This window comes from Notamacropus eugenii, chromosome 1, assembly GCF_028372415.1.
Source record: "Notamacropus eugenii isolate mMacEug1 chromosome 1, mMacEug1.pri_v2, whole genome shotgun sequence".
NCBI lineage: Eukaryota > Metazoa > Chordata > Mammalia > Diprotodontia > Macropodidae > Notamacropus > Notamacropus eugenii.
The window spans coordinates 10,274,243-10,282,766 of record NC_092872.1 but is presented as its reverse complement, the minus strand read 5'-3'; positions in this window follow the sequence as shown (position 1 = coordinate 10,282,766).

Sequence of the window (8,524 nt, the reverse complement as noted above, 5' to 3'; positions counted from 1 at the left end):
CACACACACACACACACACACACACACACACACAAACACACATACCAGAGTTGTGTGTAGCACTACACACACACACACACACACACACACACACACACACACCATGCTTGTTACTGCCTCCTATCCCCAGCCTTCACTCCTTTCTGTCTGTCCAAATACTCCTTAGGGAGGGGAAGGGGGGATAGATTATCATAGAGTTGGAAAACCTGAATTCAAACTGTGTCTTAAGTTCCCTTGGGCAAATCGTTAAACCTCTCTGGGCCTCAGTTTCCTTATTTGTAAAATGAAGATATTGAACTAGGTGACCTCTGAAGTCCCTTCTACTTTTAAAAATTGTGTTCTATGACCCATCCTTCAGACTCTAGCCCAAGCCCCAGCCCTTCCAGGAAGTGCTCTGTGACTGCCCCTCTCACAGACATCTCTCCTCAGACTAGGCTTCTGCAGCCTTTTCTCTGTCTTTGTCTGTTCTCCTGCCTTGTTATCACTCTCTTATCACTAAATTCTTCATGAGGACAGGACAAGAGTTCCCAAGTTGACAGGCCAGTCTTCCTCAGGTTAGCGCACGGGACTGAGTGTCCACAGCCGTGACTCAAAGAAGAAGATGAAAACCTTAGCCCAACCCATCGTTTTACAAAGAAGAAGACTGGAACTGAGAGAAAGGAAGTGACTCCCCAACTTGGTCACAAGGCTAATCTTTGCTAGAGACAGGATTCGAACCCAGGTCTCCTCATTCCAATTCCATTAGCCTTTCCAGGAACCACATTTACACCTAGCTACCTATGTTCCACAAATCTGGTCTCTTCTCACAAGTGATTCTTAAATGAACTGTTAGACCCCCAAAGGCAGAGACTAGTCCAATGCTTGCTTCTCTGAACATAAAGAGATACCTCTTCTTTTGATAGCAGCTTGCCTCTGTTAGTGGCCAATGAGTGGGGATAGATAACACAGGGGCACACTGTTTCTCAGTCATTTTTCAGTCCTGTCCAACTCTTTGTGACCTTATGTGGGGGTTTTTGGAAAAGACACTGGAATAGTTTGCCATTTCCTTCTCCAGGTCATTTTACAGATGAGGACACTGAGGCAAATATGGTTAAGTGCCTAGGGTCACACAACTAGTAAATATCTGAGGCCAGATTTGAACTCAAGAAGATGAGTTTTCCTGACTCTAGGTCAGGCACTGGTGTCATCTAGCTGCCCTCAACAGAGAGCCATACTCACCCATAAACTGGCTCTAGTGATGGTACATTTTTATGAGAAGAAGTAAAATCCATGGCTCAGGGTCAGGGTTCAGTCAATAAGAGTGATGGATGCAAGGTAACTAACTGGCCTGAATGAGGCTCAAACTCTTGCCCTTAGCAAGCACCAAGCACCCACCACTTAGCCACCAGGCACAGAATTGCCCCCAAGAAAGTACTTAGCAAAAGCTTTTGGGTGGTGATGAGAATGCTTCCCACCCCAGCCTATAAATGCATCCCACTCCAGCCAGAGGGGCCCCCTTGGCCGCTGTGACTGCTCCACATGAAAGCCAGGATTTTTCTGTCTGGAAACCATTTCATTTGTCTCTGAAGAGTCATTTTTTAAAGTGAGAGAGAATTTACATCTGGTGTGAAACACAATCACCTGGTGATGTGAGTATCAGAATGGCAGCTGGACATCTCTCCCAGGCCTAGTCATTAGGCCCACCCTGCTCCTTGAGGTCTTTCTCAGGAGAGATGGACCAGGGTGAGCCACAGGGTCCTGTGCTTTTGGACACCTGGGACTGGCCTTAGAATTTCTAGAGCTCTAGGAACATGAAGGTTTAAGATTTTATAAACGATCTTTTCTCAAAGATAAGCCATGTAGACTGTCCCCTGACACATGAAGCTTTAAACCATGGACTGATTTCCCAGAATCTTGGGTCAAGGCTGCGGACACTCAACCCCATGCACTAACCTGAGGAAGACTGGCCTGTCAGTTTGGGAAAGACATCAGCCCCAACTCCTTTTCTGTAGGTGCCAAGGGAGGATCAGATTCACAGAATGTTACAGCTGGAAGGGTCCTTAGAATAGAAAATAGTATATAACAACAGACTACAGTGCCAGGAATGGAAAAGACCTTAGACTGTAAATTGTCAGAACTGAGGGTCCTTACAACATAGAAACAATGTCAGGGTTGGGAGGGACCTTAGAACATAGAAATACAGCTAGAAGGGCTTTGCAACATGGACTATCAGAGCTAGGAGGTATCTTAGAACCAGTTTATCAAAGTAATTACAAGCAGACTTAAAATCTCAGAGTGTAGGGAGAATCAGATTAAAATGGGACTGGGGAAAGTTTAACAAAATAAAGAAAAATACAGTATAACCTAGGTAATGTTAACTTGTGGTTTTCTAAGTCAATATGCTGCCATAAGGATCCCATTTTATTTAAGTTTACATCCATGCCTTAGAACATAGCATCTCATGATCAACTTAGCTTTTCTCAGCAAAACAATAATCCAAGACAATTTCAAAAGACTTGTGACGGAAAACACTATCCACATCCAGAGAAAAAGCTGTAGAGTCTGAATGTCCACCAAAACATACTACGTTCACTTTCTGTTGTTTGGGGTTTTTCTGATTTTTCTCTCTCATGGTTTTTGCCTTTTGTTCTGACTCTTCTTTTACAACATGACTAATATGGAGATAGGTTTAATATGATTGTACACATATAACCTATATCTGATTACCTGCTGTTTGGAGAGGGGGGAGGGAAAGATGGGAGGGAGAAAAATTTGGAACTCAAAATCTTACAAAAATGACAATGTTAAAAATTATCTTCACATGTAATTGGAAAAAATAAAATGCTATTAAGTGAGAAGGAAGAAGAGGAGGAGGAGGAGAAAAAGGGAGGAGATGAAGAAGAAGAAGAAGGAGAAGAAGAAGAAAAAGAAGAAGAAGAAGAAGATGATGATGATGATGATGATGAAGGAGGAGGAGAAGGAGAAGAAGAAGGGAAGAAGAAGGAGAAAGAGGAGGAGGAGGAAGAGGAGGAGAAGAAGGAGAAGATGAAGAAGATAGCATCTCAGAACTGGTGGGGATCTTACAACATAAGGACACAATATTAAGGTCAGGAAGAAATTTAGCACATAGACCATCAGAGCTGGATGGGACCTTAGAACAGAGCAGAAGTAGGGAGAGAACTTTTTATACACAGTCTTAGAGCTCAGAAGGACCTTAACACATAGTATATAAAATACAGGAGCTGAAGTGTATCAGTGACTATCTTGTCAGCCCCAGAAAGAAGGGGCTTGAGAAGGATCAGGGTTGAGGGCCTGTTCTCATATCTTTTCTTTGAACTATTCTTGTTCTATATAATTTCATAACATTCAGTTTGAATTGTTTTGTGTTTTTTATCTTTCCATTCCCATAGTTATACTCATTGCATGTGTTATTTTCCTGGTTCTTCTTACTTCGCTTTGCATCAGTTCATAATAGGTCTTTCAGTGATTTTATATGTTCATCAGATTCACTTTTACTTACTATACAGTAATATTCCATTGCACTCATGTGCCATGATTTGTTTAACCATTCCCCACTCGACGGACATCTACTTTGTTTCCAATTTTTACTATCACAAAAATTACTACTATAAATATTTTTATGTATATGGAACTTGTCTTTTTATCAAAGATCTCCTTAGAGTATATGCCTGCCAGGAGAATCTCCTGGGTCAAAGGGAGAGAACGTTTGAGGCACTTCCTTTGAATTATTCCAAAATGGCTTTCCAGAAAGGCTGCATCAATTCACAACTCAACCAACAAAGCAGTGGCATGCCTGTCCTTCCACAACCCCTCCAAAATTCATCATCCACATCTTTTGTCATCTTTGCCAAACCTTAGAGTTATTTTGATTTGCTTTTTGTCTTATTCTTAGCTCTCTGAAGCATTCTTTCATATGGTTGTCAATAATCTGAATTCTTTTCAGAATTACTTATACATTTTCTCTAATAAATGATTTCTTAATTGTTAAATCTTATAGCCTTTCTTAATCTCAAAGTGTTACCTAGAACCAGAAGTATGCTGGGGACAGCTGATACCTGCTCCAAGAATCCACTGTTCAATTTTCAGCAGGAACATTTACACCTCAAGAAAACATCAGTAAAAGTATGTTCTGCATGTATACCTATGTGTGTATACCTATGTATAGTATGTGTTTATTATTTTTTCAGAGAACTAATTGTTCAATATTTCCCAGCATACACATCTCTGTCTCTAAAGCTTTGAGAGGTTAAGCAGCTTATCCCAGAGTCACACAACTAGAAGATGGTGGAGGCAGTACTCAAACCCAAGACTTTTTGGCTCCAAAGTCTACTGTATTCATTATAACACATTGCTTCTCTCATAAAATACATTCAGTACAACATGAATAGAAGGTAATTGTCAGGGGGAGGTTGGTATTAGCAGTTGAAGATATCAGGAAAGTGTCCATACAGAAGCTGGCATTTGAGCTGAGCTATAAAAGAATCTAGGGGACGTTAAGAGTCGGAAGTGTGGAAAGAGTGAATTCCAAGCATGGAAATAACCAATAGGCAAAGGTCCATAGATAGGAAATGAAATGTTTGCATGGGACAGTAAGAAAGCTGGTTTGGCTGGATCATAAAAGGTGTGAACATGAATAATAACAATATAACAAGCCTGGAAAGGTAGGTGGACCCCAGGTTATGAGTCGGAGGAGTACGCATCTAATCCTAAAGATGACAGAAAGCCAGTGGAGTTTATGGCTAGGAGATTGATATGGTCAAACCTATGCTTTAGGAAGATCACTGTGGCAGTTGTGTGGAGAATGGATTGAAGAGGAGAGAGTCTTGAAACAGGGAGACCTATCAGGAACCCATTGCAATAATCCAGGAGAGAGGTGATAAGGACCTAAAGTGGAATGATGGTTGCATGAGTGGAGAGGAGTTCTATGTGAGAGTTGTTATAAAGATAGGGGCAGCTAGGTGGTGCAGTGGATACAGCAGGAGTCAGGAGGACCTGAGTTCAAATGTCACCTCAGATACTTGACTCTCTCTAGCTGTGTGATCTTGGGCAAGTCACTTAACCTCAATTGCCTCATCCTGGGTCATCTCCAGTCATCCTGATGAATATCTGGTCACTGGATCCAGATGGCTCTGGAGGAGAAGTGAGGCTGGTGACCTGCACAGCCCTCCCTCACTCAAAACAGAGTCAAGTGCAAGTCATGTCATTATTTCTCTGATGGCATGGTCTTTTTTGACAATGAAGGACAAACACACACCTTGTTATAAAGGTTGTAGGCAGATAGCTGAAGCATTGGATAGAGCATTGGGCCTGGAGTCCAAAAGACCTGAGCTCAACTCTGGCCTCAGATACTTACTAGTCGTATGATCTTGAGCAAGTCACATAACCACCTTTGCCTCAGTTACCTCAATTGTAAAATGAAGATAATAATAGCACCTGCCCCCCGGGGTAACTATGAGGATCCAATGAGGTAATATGTGTCAAATGCTTAGCACAAAGCCTGCACATAGTAAGCTGCATGTAAGCGTTAAGTATTATTATTAGGCAGCTGATCAGATACGTGCCTGGTGAGGGTGAAAAGCTGAAAACCTTGGTGACTTCAAGGATGGTGGTGACTTCAACAGAAACAGGGAAGCCTGGATGATAGTTGGGTTCAGGAAGAAAGAAAATGAGTTCTATTTCGCACATATTGAGTTTGAAGTACCTAAAGGATATATCTAGCTAGAAATGGAAATAGGGAGTTGGTTGTTTAACGTCATTGGACCTCTGGAGAGACTGGGGTTAGATCTATAGATCTGGGAGTCACCTACATAGAGGTAATCATTGAACTAGTGGAATCTAATGAAGTCCCCAAGAGAGTATTGAGAAAAGACAACTGTATACACCCAATAGAACATGTATTATGATCCAACCAAGGAGCAGCCAGACAGGTCAAAGGGGAATCAAGAGAGTCATGTTATGAAAATCCAGTAAAAAGAGCCTGATCAGTAGGGTCGAAGATGGCCAAAAGGTCTCAGAGCATGCCTGAGACATCAGATTGTCAATAAATTGATCACTGATGACTTTGGAGAGAATAGTTCCCATTGGGTGAAGAAGCTGGATATCTCCCTCTTGGATGTTCCATCAGCATCTCAGATTCAACATGTACGAATCCCAATTCATGATTCCCTGAAAACCTCCCACCACCATCCCAACTTCTACCTTTCAGGTCTCAACTCAGGTGCCACCTCCTCCTTAAAGCCTCCCCTGATTATCCCTGCTGTTGAAAGTATGCTCTCCTTCTTTATATATTTCTAGAAAACTCTGTCTACATCTTCTTCTGACCCCATCGCACCACACCTTGCATTACATTCACCTGAATATGCATGTGAGTGTCTAATAGGACACTAGAAGAACACAAACAGGAACCCCTTTTGTATCTTATATCCCCAAACCTAGAACAATGCCTTGAACATAGAGGGAGCTTAATAAATGCTGCTTGACTCGGTGACACTATTGTCCTTCCAGGCACTCAAATTCAAAATTGCAAAGATATCTTAGAACATTCTCTTCCTGTCAAGTGGAACATGGAAAGAGAACTAGATTTGGACTAGAGGTTATTGTAGCTATTCAGTCGTTTCAGTTGTATCTGACTCTTCATGACCCCATTTTGGGGCTCTCTTGGCAAAGACACTGGAGCGGTTTGCTGTTTCCTTCTCCAGCTCATTTTACAAATGAGGAAACTGAGGCAAATAGGGTTAAGTGACTTCCCCAGGGTCACAAAGGTAGTAAGTGTCTGATGCCAGATTTGAATTCAGAAAGAGAAGGACTCTTCCTGACTACAGGCCTAGCACTCTGTGCACTGTAGCATCACCTAGCTGCCGTCTTGAAGAAGAGGGATGAAAAAGAGAAAGAGAGATTTGCATGTTGTCTCTCTCATTACACTGTGAGCTCCTTGAAGGCAGGGACCGAGTTTTTGCCTTTCTTTGCAACCTCAGTACTTAGCATAGTACCTGGAGCACAGGAGGTGGATGTGTAGTTGTGTGTAAAATAAATGCATGTTGACTGAAAGAGAACTAGGAAGAAAACTCGCAAAGTTCTAGAGTCCTTCCCCAGTGATTTGTCTTGGCATTGCCAGGATATCAATGGGGCACACGGGCTCTCCACCAGTTGTCCCTCATTATTATGACATAAATAATTCATCTTCTTTTTCAATCATACACATCTTTAATGACTCACTTTGCCTGGACTCTTCTTTATAGTTCCTCATCTGGCATGTTCTGCCGCACACTTATACCTACCATGAATCTCCCCATTGCCCTCTGAGTGATGAGAAGGATGGAAGAATCTACCTTCTAGTCTTCTTGACCTCCTGTCCCAGGTCAGGGCTTAGAACTCTGCTGAGGGACCAAACTCCGATTCTCTCCTTCTTTCTGCCAGTAGAATTTCAATATGAGTCCAGGACAGTCACTGATCCTCTTTCAAAATGTGAATGTCCATTCATTATCCATTCCATTTGTAACCCTGTGTCTGAGGGGCCTTCTGACATGAGGGGCCCAAGTCACTTTAGGGACTTCTCAATTCTCTCTGTTTCATTTTCCCCCATCTAGCTGCAGAGTATAATACTCCCCCAAAGCATGGCTATTAGCTCCCTTTAAAAGCAATCAGATTCATGAAGTGTCAGGCCTAGAACAGGTTTATTTACACTACAAAGAAAATAGAAATCACTCAAGGTCTACCTCTTAGAGAATCAAGAGAAGGCCTTTCTCCCTTTCCAGGGGAGACCTGGATGATCTCTCATTACTCACAGTACTGCCCTGGGTGAGATTCCAGTAAAGGCTAGGATTAGGGTTTTCTCTTCCTTGTGCTTCTGCCTTGGTCTCTGCCCTCTGCTCAAAACAGCATCCTGGTCTTTCTTGCCTTTGGCTTTCCTTCCAATGACAACTTTCTAGTAGCTACTCTTCCCCAGGCTATGGTGCTATTTTTCTAGAAGACCCTTGCAAGATTACATTGGACCACTAACTGATAATGTTACTTCTCCTTTTGGACTCCAGCTCATAATAAATTTCCTTCTGTTCTTTCTACCAGGTCCACAACACTACCTTACAATCAGAGGACCTCTTTATTGGCCAAAAAAACTATCTTTCACTTGCCCTGGCCAACTGAGGGTTTTTTTCCTACTTATAACTGAGTTAGACTTAACCAAACTCTTGTGCTCTCTCCTTCCTCAGGTACTATTCACTTTATGTGCCCTACTGAGTGTTGGGGTTCCTGCGTCCTCACTCATCTTCCAAATCCTAGGCCAAGTAAATTCTTCTGAGTTTAAAATTTTGTTTTATTCGTTTTAAAATTGCTTTTATTAGTAAGTATTTCTTTCCCTCTCACCTTTGTTGTTGTTTCAGTCATGCCTGCCTCTTTATGACCTCTTTTGGGGTTTTCTCAGCAAAGATACTGAAGTGATTTGCCATTTCCTTCTCCAGTTCATTTTACAGATGAGGAAACTGAGGCAAGAAGGGTTGAATGACTTGTCCAGAGTTACAGCTAGCAA